The following is a 15,627-nucleotide window of genomic DNA, read 5'->3' as shown; positions in this document are numbered from 1 at the left end:
TCCGGAAAAACGGCTTTAGGCTCCTTGAGGATAAATCATTAGAAAATAGTACCACAAGTTAAGTCCTAAGGTAAAATAATGAACGGGAATTTTAACATAACAAACCAGCATATCCAAGATTTTGCGGTCAATGATCTAACAATCCATATTCCACCCCAATTATTTATAAGGCATCAAGCAAAAATATTTAATATTTTAACGAAAAATTATTTAAATAAGTTGATCGAAAGCTTCAAAAATCCATATAGTTGTAGCGTTTAATATCAAGTAAATTTTTTATTTTGGTACAAAGAAAGTCTATTTATTATATCTTCGTTTTGTAGTCTAAAGTTTTACTCTTGACGTATCTTATAATTACTGTGTTTCGACTCTAAACTTCCGAGTTATAAATATATTGTAGATCAAATTCAATGGAAAAAAATTACTTCAATCTTTTTGAATCTCCAGAAGATGTTTTGATTGATTTATTTTCAGTCGGTTCAACTAAGACAACTCTTTATGATTTGCTTGGGTATTTTTTTATTTTGTATAGATCAAAGTTATTTCTATCTCTGTATCCTTTTTTTATTTTTTTGTATTTGAATATCTGTTTTATTTCTACATAATTCTTCATCAAAGCAAATAGCAGATATTTTTTTTTAATTATTAAAACTGTTAAACTCAACATTCAACTCAAAGTTAAAGATTACAACTGAATCCAAGCAACTACCCTTGAACTCTAAAATCACTTTTTCATTTCATTAAAACTATTTTGATTGTTGGATTGTTTCCTATCTTTAAAGGCCCTTATTTACTAATCTGTTAGTTTTTATGTAAAATAAGGGCCATAAATGAGTTCAGATTGATGACACTGAACTCTGTTAAATATTTAAAACAAATGGGGCCGTCCGTACCTCAGGTTGTTAGGCGCAGTCTTACCAATCTGAGATCTGCTGGTGGCGCCGGTTCGAATTCGGCCTGGGGCAATGACTTTTTTCATTGAGTGGTCCCACAAAATGAAAAACTTTACCCCCAACCATGGTTATGCAGTATAGGACTCAAATCGGATTCTTGGCCGATAAAACAAAAATTTAATACTTACACAAGCCAAAATATACTTCTTTTTTTGTAGCAAATATAAAAGTCTTATATAACATTTGTTTTAACTGTTCGTTTAAACAATTATAACTCCTTATTTATTTAGTATTTTACTAAAACCCAACGTTACTACTACTGATGGAGAGCTGAAATTTGCTATTCCAGACAATATCAACACATTTTTTCAACAATATCAAAAGATTTTTTGCCTTAATAGCGGAAAAAAGTGTGATGAGATAATGAAGAACTCCTGGATAGATTAACAGCTTTAGTGCCGTTCTAAAGCCTGCTTCTACTCATTTATTTAGCAACCCAACAACAACGTTGTTTAAAGTTTTTTTCTGCTCCCCAAAAACTTTAAGATCTAAATGCAAGATGTGGCAGTGGAATGTACTATGAAAGGAGTGGCATCCATTTAGGACCGAATCTTGACAAAATTGAATTAAAATCGTAGTGGGAAAATTGATTTAGTCGTAATAATGAATGACCTTTGAAGAGTTCATCGTTTTATCTATCCATTTTTGTTATTATTTTAAATTTTATGTTTGTTTTTTTAGAATAATACTTATTAACTTTTATTTTTCGTCAGCAGTTCCGAGAAGATAAATCTTCAGTATACTGCAGGGGTGAATGAAATAGTAATATAAAAGACAGAAATTGAAAACGGCTACTCTGAAATGCAAAAATAACGCCCGTTTTTAATAAAAAGGAAGGTGTCTCCGTTTATTTGAATAACGTTTCCTACGGGTTTCGCTTTAACTGAGATGAAACTTTATTACACAGCATGACTGTCGTGCAAGGTACATCAATGAAAAACATGGAATTATTTGCTATTTTCGAATGAAGATATTACCGTTATTAAACTATTATATTGAATATTAAAACTAAAAAAAACTTTAAAATTATTAGTGTATTAATGTTGTCTAAATTCATGAAGAGTTAATAAAAAACTTCGTGCATTTGTTTCCTATGAAATCTATTAGCTATTCACTCTAATTTTAATTCATGATATCATATCAATCAAAGGAATCTGTATACACTTTTTGACTTAAAAAAAAAAGTTCGTCGGAAAAGTTTAATTAATTTTCATAATTTAATTTAAAATGAATAATAATGCTTTAATATCAAACTTTTTTTGCCTAAAAAAGTCGGATTTTTATTCCTCCAAGTTTTTTAAAAATTATATAATTTAAAGACGATAATACGTTCCTAGAAGGGCTCTTATAAATTCATTACACCCACTTTTATAAAAGGCTTTTGTTTCATCTGTATATCATATAGCCACTCCAATACTGACTAACTGCTTAATTTATTGCGCAGTTATGGAGAAATATTTCTCTCTATATACTCTCTTCATATCATCTTCTATCTTTCAGTTTTACGATTTTCACTCTGTATTATGTGTAGTCTCTGATCGATAAACTATTGATTACTTTATATGTTTATTTCAAAATATAAGATAAAATTTAATTCAATTTTAATGTTTTTATTCTTTGAGGATGGCTCTCGACCGCATCACTCTGGCCTAAGGTCGACCCTGCCAAAATGAATCCATCTCGATTTCGTTTTCAATTACGGGATTTTTTTTTTAAAGACACCCCTTTCATTCGCTCTTCGTAGACCAGACATACTATTCTACTATCTTATGTTATCAGATCAGCCTAAAATTAAGGCAAATAGGGTAAAAATATCCCCATGTTTTACTTGCGAAAACTACTATAAACTATCACACTCATCGCCGAATTACATTCTCAGAGATTGTCCAAGCTCAGTATCGGTGATTTTTTTTTTTTTTTTTAGTAAAGCTTGAAAATATCTTAAATCAACGTGATAATTAGAAAGGAAATAGTTGAGAAAAATTGTATTTGTTATAGATAAAATTGGTAGATTTGTATTAAAATGGTAAAAAAATAATTCATACAGGTCCTTAAAAGATGTTTTCAAATTGTTGTGGAAGAAAAATATAGTACGTAATAGTTCTTAAAACCATCGAAATCCGGGAAACGTTTATACGAAAGGTTGAAATTATTCATGAATAAAATGTTTATTGGACGTAAGCACTGACAAAAACCACAAGTAAAACCTCCCAAAAAATCATAAAATTAGTACAAGTACTTTAATAAATTGTCCATATTTCGCGGGTATCAAATTTTTTGGAACGCTGAACAATTTCAATAGTGTTAGTATAAAACAATTATTACTTATTAAACCTAAAACAAAAAATGTTCTTTTCATGAACTTTTTTTATCATATTGCTACTGAATTTTGTTTTGTTTTTTCTAAAATATCTACAATTTGTTTCAATTAGTGTTCTCTAATTATTAGTTTGAGAAATCTATTTAGGATTTATTCCAAAAGATAAATATTGTTCAGACTATATTTTGGTGGCTGGACAAAGGTATGAGGATTCATACATCGGTTTACCAAATGACAGCATCGATTTCTCTATTATTATCCTTGTTAAGATTTTAGTTGTTATAATACGAAATTAATTGTACCGATTTCTTATTATAATTTTTTTTTTTTTTTGTGTAACAGAACTCAATGATTTATCATCCCTAATAGACATCATAGTGCAAGTAAAAGTTACAGTAGTCCCTCTGCTAACCATTGAATTTTTTCCATAATACAAGAATATTTAAATAATAACTAACTTCTATTTCAAATTATTTAATTTGAATTTGATCTTCTACCGAGATCCAATTTGAATTGAATCATAAAGTTATTTTTACATTTCATTACAAGTATTTTTTCTCCTGGACTCTAATTTGTAAATCACGAAAGATTAATTTCAATGAAATTAAAAATTGTGGTAATCTATATACTCGATTATTTGATTGAAATCAATGAAGTACTGATCATGTTATTAATACGCAAACAAATCCTATGAACAATTCGTTCTTTGTAACCCAGTAGATAACACGCCCGTCCAGCTTAGCTACATACGGTTTAAATGTTCTAAATTTTCGAATAATAAACTGATTTAGACCAGCAGCATAAATACACCGAGGGAAAATTGAAAACGGTCTCTACATCCGATTGAAATAGCCTATCCAATTTCCTGTTAAGCGGAATTCGGGCAGGTTGGATACCATGTCCCACCCTCGTCGGCTCGTAGCCTTGACCTGGCCTCCATTGGAGAAAGGGCTGCCAAGAAACATTTCATACAGCGACTTTAATGAAATTTTACATTTATTTGAAAAGTAAGGCATTGCGCATTTCAATCATACTTGAACTTCTATCAACATATAATCGGTGTAAGGCTAAAATATTTAGTATGGATCACAACTCGAATACTTTTCAATATAATTTCGTACAAACCTACCTTAGTAATTTCTTCAACTCGAAATATAACATAGTAATAAAGCAAGATAACCGGTGACTACTTTTCTCCTTGTTCTATTTTTTTTTTTTTTTAAACTTTTTTATTTAAAGGTTTGTAGTTCGAGTTATGTCCGCAACTCGTGATGTAATTTTTAGAATATATATTTCTAATTTTCCTCTGCGTCAGACTTATTTTTCTGAATACACTAATGATTGTTATAATTCTATGATATAGTTTATGTAATATAATTTGTATACATATAGTTGACCGAATAAATTAAATATCAGAAAATGGTCAGAGTTGAGGTCAAAAAAGAACAAATAGTTTTCAACTATTTAATGTCCGACGTTTCGCCCCACTTTGCAGGACTTCATCAGTGAGTACTGAATTACTGTTTAGGATCATTTTTCTCGGTAAGGAGGATTGAGGCTTAGAACTGAAGCAAGCTAATCCATACTATATATTTGAAAATAAACAAATAGGTGAGTACAATAATTTTGTTGTACTTACTTATAAATCGAACAGGATATCTTTTACTATTCAATGATGAAATACGAATGTTTTGAGATGGGGGGAGAAGGAGAAGTAAATGATAGGATATTTTCATATTGTTTTGGATGGCCAACTCCAAAATTGTGTCTATAATCACTTTTTCGTCAGGATTAATTAAAGGTGAAAATATCTCAAATGAATAATTTTTTTCCTTGAATTACGATATCTTTTTTAACTATATAATCATAGCCTTAAGAGATGGCGGTTTTTCATAATGTTAATATCGAGTAAACCAATTCATTTATTTTTATACAGGTGCTTCACATTACAATAACGGAGAATCACAAGCTTAACCAAATAAAAAACAATAAAGAATAAAACATAAGTTAAATACATATCACAGGATAGCTTCATAACTGATTTCAAGGACATAAAATGTGAGTGAAAATTTTGATTTTTAGAGCATTTTTTTTTTCTCCAGCAGCAATATAAAATGCCCTACCTTCGGTAGTATGCAAGCAAGAATTGTAAACTAATTTAACTTGAAGTCGACGCGTTTTCTGTATTGTATGATATTCATATTGCGTTTAACCAACTTGCCTTAGTATCAACGTTTGGTAACTGTTTTAGTTGAGACAAGACCGAATAAAGGGAAAAAAGAATAATTTACTGAGAACCTAAACGGAGCTGCCTAATGTAAAATAAAAATCTGGAAAAACCATGTTTATTGAATGACGGTGCCTGCCAAATTAAGGGTTGAAGTCAAACGCTTAATTTGAATGTGGCAATGCAACTACAATCATCTGGTAAATAAGATGTTTGAAAGCTTGAAAGACTTTTTGGGAACATTTTATTTTAATTCTGTATCTTTTTAAATAACCAGAGAGGGTAAATAATAGAATAAAACTTGTAAATAAAAATATTTTGTATTTATTTATTTTTTTATATAAGCATAACATTTTTCTACAGTTTGCATACTTGTACATTTCACCTGAAAAATAAAGTAGTAAACCATCTTTATGATTAGAAAATATAAGGACAAAGCCAAGATTTTTTGGGGGCATGTATAGTAGTATGATATTTTTTTTATTTATATTTAGCAGGTGATTGTAATAAAAAGTTAATTCAATTTATTAAAATCGACCTAAATAAAATCAATGCATACTTCATTACATTGATTTTAATGTAACATATTATATTTTGTTTTTATTCATGTTAATTTTTAATGATTATAGCATTAGATTGAAATATAACCTTCAGAATCGTTGATTCATAATTAAAGCCTTCGGTTCTTCATAAAGATCAAATGAAAAAAAGAAATTCACATATCCAACCACCATTTATCAGGATTTGTGAAGCTTTAGGGGAAACAACTGTGCTGAATTGAAAGCTTTGTTCTTGGAGATAAATGGTCTTATTTTTACCTTTATATCTCTTATTGCTTTAAAACTGGCTGTTAAAACTTTATATTCAGCATTAAAATGTTATAGGCATATCTGATGACATAAAAAACATGCCTGCTAACAGATTTAAATTTCTACCTTTTCGCATATATTTTATCTTTACAGTTTTTTGTTTTTTTTTGTTAGAATAGGAATAAAAAAAAAAATGGGTATTGCTTAGACAGACTTTTATGCAGTCTACTTCACCTGAAACTAATAATATGAAAGTTCTTAAAGAATAACAAAGATAGCTTACATTGTAAGCAGAATATCATAATGTCAAAACTCAATACTAGTATCATGCATTCAGTGATTAATCACTCGTTCGTAGACCTTGATACACGACAGTCCTCATGAAATCCTGCAAGCTGGGGTGAAACGTCGGGAAATAAATAGATGTAAACTATTTTCCGTTTCTTTTTTTCCGCACTCCCGATCATCTTTTAATTTATTATTTTTTGTTTTTGGCTCAAGTCCTCCGTTGAGGGCCTATACAGCCCCATAGTGGGAATGTCAAGGTTCATTTCTGGGGGCCGCTGCGAAATAAACATTGACCAGCTCAGGCGGGAATCGAATCCACAACCTTCTAAACCAAACGTTCTGGAACCCTCGCCCGAGCCTGCTCAGATATCAGGCCCTTCCCCAATCATCTTCATATTCAGAAAAATCGGTCTATCATTTATTTATATATTACATATTTATGCACTTTGTTCAATTTGTTTTTAAATTATTAGGTGCCCATCGAAATTTATAATCTCTTATAGCTGAAAAAATCTTGAAAATAGCTTCAAATATTGTCAATCCTTACCAGGAGGATTTAAAGAAAAGCTTAGGCAACTAACTTATTTAATTTGCAGAACTATTCAAAATTAATGTTTCTGCTCATGTAAACAACAAAAAAGGTACAGCTCTTATTTTGAAATTATTAAATATTTCATAAAATTCTTTAAAGTCGCATTTCTAAAAGACAGAAACAGACTTACGGATTCACATTTCTTTAACGTGGAGACGAATGAATTCCCATGTCTTGTTCATTGGAGCGGAGAACGTCCTCTTACGGTATTTAAAAGTAAATTGGGTATATGATGGACAAGATCGTCCAAGTATGGATTATAGAATGTAATTCACTTGATGAAATTGATTTTTCTTGTGTAATTTCTAAATTTTTCCACATTAAATCAAGAAAAGTTTGTTTCTATTTTTTTTTGTATTATCATACAAAACCTACGGTCTCATAAAGTCAAATATTACGCTGACTTTATCCATCCCTGTTTAAGAATCCATAGGCTCATTGTGCATGGAGAGCTTAATTGAACGAAATAGCATTTTTAACCTAAGAAAACAATGTATTGAAGAATAAGAAAAACTAAAAGAAAAACTATCTTTGTATGCGTAAGATTGATAAAGTTGTTTACTTCTGCACTATGTTACGGAAATTCGTCATCCCTCTACCTTCTTTATACACAAAAACCAATAACATTCGCATATACATCATTGATTAATTGTTCTGAATAAATTTCTGTTCAAACTTTTTATCTGTTCCTGCATACTTTTTTTATGCAAAAAGAACTATCATTGAGCGATGAGAATCATTTCAACATGGTTTAATCTAAATGCGAGGGGACTTTCCGTGATGTGATGAAGATAGATGATCTAAATAATGCCTCTATGGAAGAGACCTTTCTCTAACCACCATCCTCAGATTATTCAAGCCTGTGTTACAATCACAAAATCTTGTCCAGGAGGAATAATGTTCATTACATTATATTAAATAACCAATTTTTATAAAACAAAATTACTTTATTTATTTGATTATATTTTAGGCTCCTAAATCATTCAGGAATATTAAATAGAAAAATAAATTGTTCAATGGCTGCAGTCTGGGGTAAAGCCAGAGCATGCAGTTATTGATGATTATAACACTGGTTCTGGTGTTAGATAAGTGGGCTGTATATTGTGACAAAAAATATATTTAAACACTATTGAAATTTACATAAGTTTATTGAAAATTACATTACTATAGACTAATAAATATACATCTCATTGATCATCTATGAAAAAAAAATTCCAACCTTAATAGCGTTAGTCCATAATGAATAATTCATGTAATAAGATTCATTGCTCACTTTTTTAAGTAATTAAAATTAACCATCACAGTATTTATTGCATATATTTACTATAATTCATGCTCTGCTACAATATATTCTGGTTCAGCTGAGAAGAGCATCACTAAGGTGCTAGCAAGGAGGGCACTAGGCAGCAAGTTGGACCCATTTGTATTGAGTTGCTGCAACTTTGTCTTGAGACTTAGCAAGCATTTCCACATCGTTAGAGCTTCGGTGAAGCATTACAGGAACGCGAGTTATCTGCTATAACATCAATTTGATTTGTATAGATATAGTAATTCAAACATTATTTTATTCTTTATATTATTGATATTATTCGCTTTATATTGTTGTTTATACATACCATAATTTTAATTTTTGTTATTATTTAATTTTGTGAGTCCTATTGTTATCTTTTATTCTTCTTTCTCTGAATATATTATATGAATGAATACTTACCATATTATTGCCCTTGATTGTATAGTATTGTTTTATTCATCATCATCACCATATATGGCGCTACAACTCTTTAGAGTCAAGGCCTCCCGCAACTCTGTTCGCCAGTCCAATCTAATGGTTGCCGCTGCTCTCCAATTGCGGATTCCCAAGATAGACCTGGTATTGACTGCCACTCCATCGATCCATCGAACCCGGGGTCTTCCAAAACTCTACTCTCCTTGTCCCATATATCCTTTCGTCCAGGATCATCTTAGGAATCTGATCCTGGGTCATTCTTAATAAAAGGCCTGCCCACCGAAGCCGTTCCACTTTGATCACCCTTACAGTATCCAGATTCTTGTTGAGGCTTGCCAGTTCAGCATTTGTTTTCATCTTCCAGATCCCATCAGCACAAACCGGGCCATAAATGTTCCTCAATATTCTCCTCTCGAACCTCAGGAGAAGGGCTTCCTTAATTTTTGTATACACTGGTTGGAAAAACTCCAATTTATTTCTGTCATTAAAACTTTGAGGTTACGTTGAAGTTGTAATAAATTGAAAATGGGCACTCTATCAACGTCAGAACTTGTATGATGGTTTTTCATTGCTTTTACAGGATTACTGGTACAGAATAATTCGCAAGCCAGACCCAGTGAGTCGAAACCGTAAAGCAATAGAATCACAGGATCACAACTATCAATTCATCTTTTCTGATTAGATTTAGTGATTTTTTCTGAAAATATCAGCAATGGTAATTATTTTTTAAATTTGAACAGGCTATGACTCTAAACAGGATAAAATTAACATAGAGCTCCAATAAAAATTTAGACTGTATTTAATATCAAATAAAACAATCTTTTGAAGTTAAGGGTTATAGGTAATGGTGTTATTTATAACTATTTTTACCATAGTTACTGACATAACTATAAACAAAGGAATTATTAAAATGAAAAATGCAACTTTTAACAGAAATTCGTCAAAATAAATCTTGAAGAATGACAGTTCGCTGGCGTGTTGTGAGCATATTTTTTGGTTACTCTTTATAGATACTACGTTTCTGTTTTCTTTTTTATAATGAATTAACTTTGTATAATTTCATAATAACCTAAGTAATCAACAAATAGTTTTATACCGTTTTGAAATTAATCAAAGTCTTTAGAAAAACAATTATACATCAATAGGAATAAGGCACAACGTTTTTAAATTTCGAAAAATTATATTTATATCCTCAGATATGAATACTTTAGGATAGCATATTTTCAATCATGAACATTTTTAAGTATAAGTCACTTCCATACCTCAATTTTTGTTTACATATATGAATTAATACAATTCTATATTATTGGGAAATTACTTTCAATTAAAATATTCATTTATATTGTTTTACTATTATCATGCAATTAATTACAAACCAATTATGAATAAATGAAGTTATATTCGATTACCTCATTTCTTGCTACAACTATCAGTTATTTTTTCCTTGTGTTCATGCCGTTTTTCAATTCCAGACGCTTTTTAAATATTGCTCGATTTAACTATCTTGAAGTTTTCTCTTCCCGTTTTAAGTAGTATTTCAAAAGGACCATCGCTCTCAGGGGTCTTAGCGGGGCGGGTCTGACGGGGAACAATTGCCTTTTTTTGTGTTATGATCTCCTCTTATGAGATTGTGACATATCGTTAATTATACGTTATTAACTCTCATTTATTAATTATTGCAAGTTTCTCAAAAAAAATTTTTTTTTCTATTTTAAATTGTATTATCTATTACTCTTAAACTCAGTATCGTTTCAATTTAACTGAAATTTGTACTATTAAGATTTTACTGATGAATTAAGTTAAGTTCAATGATCATATAAGTATATAATAAATATAATAAGAGTTAAACGATCATATTATATTATAATCAATAACGAAGCAAATATTATTATAATTAAGTAAAATGTATTATAAGGTATAGAGCTCACAGAAATCCAATCTGGACCGATAGATTGAAAAGTAAATATAGAAATGTGAGATTTATGGGAAGGAAAAACAGTTCTCTGTTTAGTGTGCGTCGTAAAGCCTTCCAGTTATTCTAACCTATTCCGACCCGGAATTTTTTTTTCATCTGTTCTTGTATGTGGTCCTTACTCCCACCCCACGACCCCGTAAAATGGTAAACGACTTTCAAGAAAATCTTATGCGAAAATAAAATGGTTCCTAACTCGTTTCTCTACAGAACTGGTAGATATATGGTACTAGCAGCTCGGAATTCATTTACGACTAGGGTAAACAAAGTTTAATAATTGTTTAGCAATTGTAATAAATGCCGTTTATTTACATGTCTTTAATCTTGTGTATTATACTCAATTACTCAGTTAATAGGAAAAGAAGTTTCATTATTAAGTAAATATTCAGCGACATCATCCTTTTAACTTTCTATATTGGCTTATAATGTTAGTTATTAAGTGTCTGCATAATAATATATAAATCCATAAATAAGACATAAAAAGTACTAATTCAGATAATAGAACAAACCAATCTAAAAAAATCAGGCATGCTATTGTCACATACACTCATTGATATCTAATTAGTATTTATTAACTTTTAATTACATTTTCTTGATATTATTCATTTTCTGAAAATTTCTATTGTGTTGTAGTTACCTCCTACATTTCAGGTTTAATGAACTGTCGTTCAGGAGTAAAAGTTACGGGACTAGCTGTACGGTATAGGTGAGGTAAAAAAAAGAGAGGAAAGAGAGAGAAAATTTACAGTGAAAAAAGTATATTAAGCAAAATTATAGACATGAACGAAAGTTATGAAAAATCAAAACAAAAAAATCACTCCTGGTTTTACAATGAATAATAGTGTATAGTAAAATTTAATAGCGAGTACGGCTGAAAGGATTATTCTCTTTAATATCCTTGGTGTCGACGACGAACTAGTCTTCCGTCCCCATGGTATGAGGCGATCTATGGTATTAAATGAAGGGACTTACAGATTTAAGTGGTGGGATAATCTAGGAGCTTCTAGACCTTTATCTGCTGGGCGTACACCGGCGTCAATTGTGAAGGCGAGGTCGAAGCGATTTCTGGTGACGGCCTGAGCAGTAGGAACTTCCAGCTTGTCCGGTGGGCTTCAGAGACAGCAGGGATGCATCCACAATGCGATTCAAACCTCTAGTGGCCAGGCGGGGGAAAAGCGCTCTTCAGCGTCAGCCGACTGAATTAAATAAATAAATAAAATAATAAATTCAATCATGTGGTTCGCGGAATTTCGAAGGCGCAGGAGCAATGGCGCGAAAATTGAATGGAAGTTATTGACTACTGAACACTAGCCGTTGTTTTCCAAATTAGTTATATCTAGCAATAGAGAATTTCCAATGTGTTTGTGAAATTAGTGAACTTTCTTCTTATTTTGGAAACAATCCGAACATATAACTAAAAAATCCACACGTTTAAAAAAAAATAGGTATGCCTCTTAAAAGAAAGTTGTTAACGGAAGATTGATATGGGATTGACTAGATACTAAGCTGTCCAGAAAATTTCTTAAAAATCGGATAAACGGTTCCATCAATAATCCTTGAACACAAAGTTTACAACAGACCGACAGACTGACAGGAACGGAACAGTTACTCATTTGCTTAAGGTCAATATACTGAATATTTTTTAAGTACTACATGAACTAAAATCATCTAACATTATCTCAGTCCTATCACCAAGTAAATTAAGAAAAAAACAAGAGGTTTTCCATATAATATTTACATTTATTTTCTAGTTTGCTTGTTTTGATTCAACTGTCTGCCAAAAAAAAATCAGATTGCATTTTTTTATTAAAAATAGTGTGCAATGTTCTTTCATTACCCTTGTATAGTTTATAGGTAACAAAATTATGATGAAACAGTGTCATTTTGATCTATGTTGCAGTTTGTAACTCTTCACACATAATTGATATATTCAAAAACTATCAAAAACATGTATACTTGTTCCTTTTTTATCTGTAAATTCAAGTTATGATTGAATTTTAAATGAAATCATTGAGATTAATTAACCGTGTTGTTTCAGGAAAATGAGGTTGACTGTACATTCATAGCTGCTTAAGGTAAGCTTCTTTCGCTAAAAATTAATATTTTGATGATTTTTTTAAATGATTTACAAGCCCACTAAATAAGGGTAGATTTAAATTACTGGATAGTAAGAATTTTGAACCTCAGGAATTTTTTGGAATATTTAAAAGATGAACATATTAAAAGATCTTGGACACATCGCTGCAGATCCAATGTTAAGAGAGGGGGGGAGGTAATGGTTTTTAGTTTTTCGTTTATATTTCGATACTCATTGGTCTTAGATTAAGTCATAAGCAAGATTTAATTTAATCTTTTTAAATTATTTAAAATTTAAATTTAAGCATTAAATCTTCTATTTAATGCTAATTATCATTAATTAGAATTAAATTCCTTACACTTTTATCTTTTTCGTATATGTTGTTGTGAAAGAAAAAATCGCTTGTCAAAATTATAAACATTTTGTTTCATCACTTTAAATAAGGAAACTTTGGATAAATAACTTGAATGAGATTATTCAGTTAAAGGCATATTATTACCAAAAATTCATAAAAACAAAATTGAAGATTGACGTAATAATTTTCACAGTATAAAGTTCATTTTCATATTTTCTATTTAACCACTACATATTATCGATGGAAGATTGACGTAATAATTTTCACAGTATAAAGTTCATTTTCATATTTTCTATTTAACCACTACATATTATCGATGGAGTCTCAATTCCTTAGCTTAAAATGTATTATTGGTGTAAGTTTTATCTTAATGTCTAAAAAAATAACTTGAATGAGATTATTCAGATCAAGCCTCATTATATCCACAAAATTAATAAAAATAAAATATTATACAATAGTTTTTTATTTAAATTTGTATTTTATAAATAAATTACAAATAAAAAATATTGATTAGTATCATGACACTAAATCATAAAAGAATAGAAAAATTAATAGCATTGGTTTTATTTTTTTTTATTACAGGTAATAAAATTTGGATTTTAAATAACATGGTGGATGGTATTGTCGAGTTTTTATGATTTTCCTTTAATGTTTAGTATTTTTGAGCCAAATTAAAGAAAAAAAAAGTCGGCCTAGTAGTCTCGGGGATTATAGCTTCAGATAGAATATTTGATTTATGGCATGTTTGAAACGTAGAACAACTTTGAAGAGATTGGTTGAATATTTTCATTTCCCGTTCAATAAAAAACGTTCATTATTGCATTTGTTAATTTGATGACCGTTTATTTCTTAAACTGCAATAGATAGAAAATAAATAATCCGAGTATTCTCGGATGAAATTAAATCCTACAATTCCATTAATAAAACATGACCTTTTTCATTTGTATTTGTCTCTGCACCAATATTTAAGGACTGATATTATTACCTCCTAAGAAGTACGAATAAGGCCCTGAAACCAATTCTAGTCGTCCTGCTAATCAGGGATGATGCTGCATAAATTGGTTGGGGTTGGGAAAACTTACCCTAATCTTCACAGTATCAAGTTCGTTTTCAAATCTCCACTTTTCCCAATTTAGTGGTTTCTTAAAAAAAATTGAAACTTTTCAACAATAATTAAATTTTTTATTTTAACACTATATTTTATCTATGAAATCTCAATTTCTTAGCTGAAAATGAATAATTAGTATTAGTTTTACCTTAGTGTTTACTCTTTGAATAAAATGTTTTATCACAAATTTCATAGTTCAAATGAAATTTTTAAATCTTAGATTTTTCCAACTTATTGATTTTTCGAATTATTACAAGATTAAAGCCCCATTTTATTCCTCCCCGCTCATGTAGGACCTCTCTGCAGCCAGTTCGTATACATCTCCCATTTTAGAATTCAACAAACATTAATTATCATTGTGCCTGGAAGATTCTTTTGATTTTGTTACATTAATTTTATTTAATTTATATATATTGTTTTTACTTATTTTATGAGACCAAATCATAACGTTTCTTTATTTTATTCCGTAATATTGTTTTGAAAGGGTGGCATGATCATTATAGAGTCAAATATAATTAATTTTATAAGGCTTAAGAAATTAAAGTTTTAAAGCGTTAATGGACATTACGGACAATAAAAGTTGTGAAATGAGTTTTCCCATACTGCTACACTTCTGACAAACCGCGCTCCTAAGGAGGATGGAGGTTCCAGAACCTTTTATTATGTATTTTTGTTATATATGGTATTACATATTTCGTATAGAAACCGACTTACTGATATAAGGAATCGATTATAAACCAAAGGCTAGATACAACAGACCCTCTTGCAATGGTATGGAAAACTGGATTTAATTATCATTGAATTGCCTTTCCGATTTTTTTTTTTTTTTTCCCAAACCCCCAAAAAAAAACAGAAATAAAATGTGAATTAGTAGTGCATTACTGTATAAAAAAGAAAAAGTAATTCGTATTGTGTCTTACCTTTTACTACCTTTGGTATTTTAAGGTTACCTGTTATTTTTAATTTTACATATGAGTTATCCATTCAGGAGCTATTTTGAGTCCAGAGGCGAGGGGCCTCCTCGTGTTATATCGGATATAATATAAAAAATAAAAATAAAAATAAAAATAAAGATAAATAAAAATAAAATAAAAATTAATAAAGACAATAGATAATGGTGAAATGATAAGAGAAACAGCCTGAAATCAAAAGAAGTGTGAGGGAGGGGGTTGGGGTGCATCAGAAGATGGAGCTATGAGG

The 15,627-nt window shown here is 30.1% G+C and overlaps 1 protein-coding gene across 11 annotated transcripts in view; it reads left to right on the top strand.

Moving 5' to 3' along the window:
* Positions 1-15,627, top strand: part of LOC106688163 (calcitonin gene-related peptide type 1 receptor) — a 564,568-nt gene that overhangs the window by 307,828 nt on the left and 241,113 nt on the right. For all 11 annotated transcript variants that reach the window (XM_067052399.1, XM_067052394.1, XM_067052393.1 and 8 more), the window contains one exon: positions 12,926-12,962. The gene's annotated coding sequence lies outside the window, so the exon portion shown is untranslated. The remainder of the gene's footprint in view (positions 1-12,925; positions 12,963-15,627) is intronic.

Source organism: Halyomorpha halys, unplaced genomic scaffold (genome assembly GCF_000696795.3).
Source record: "Halyomorpha halys isolate HHAL.00 unplaced genomic scaffold, Hhal_1.1 Scaffold41.1, whole genome shotgun sequence".
Classification (NCBI taxonomy): Eukaryota; Metazoa; Arthropoda; class Insecta; order Hemiptera; family Pentatomidae; genus Halyomorpha; species Halyomorpha halys.
The sequence above is the reverse complement of the archived record's forward strand: the minus strand, read 5'-3'. Positions and strand labels throughout refer to the sequence as shown.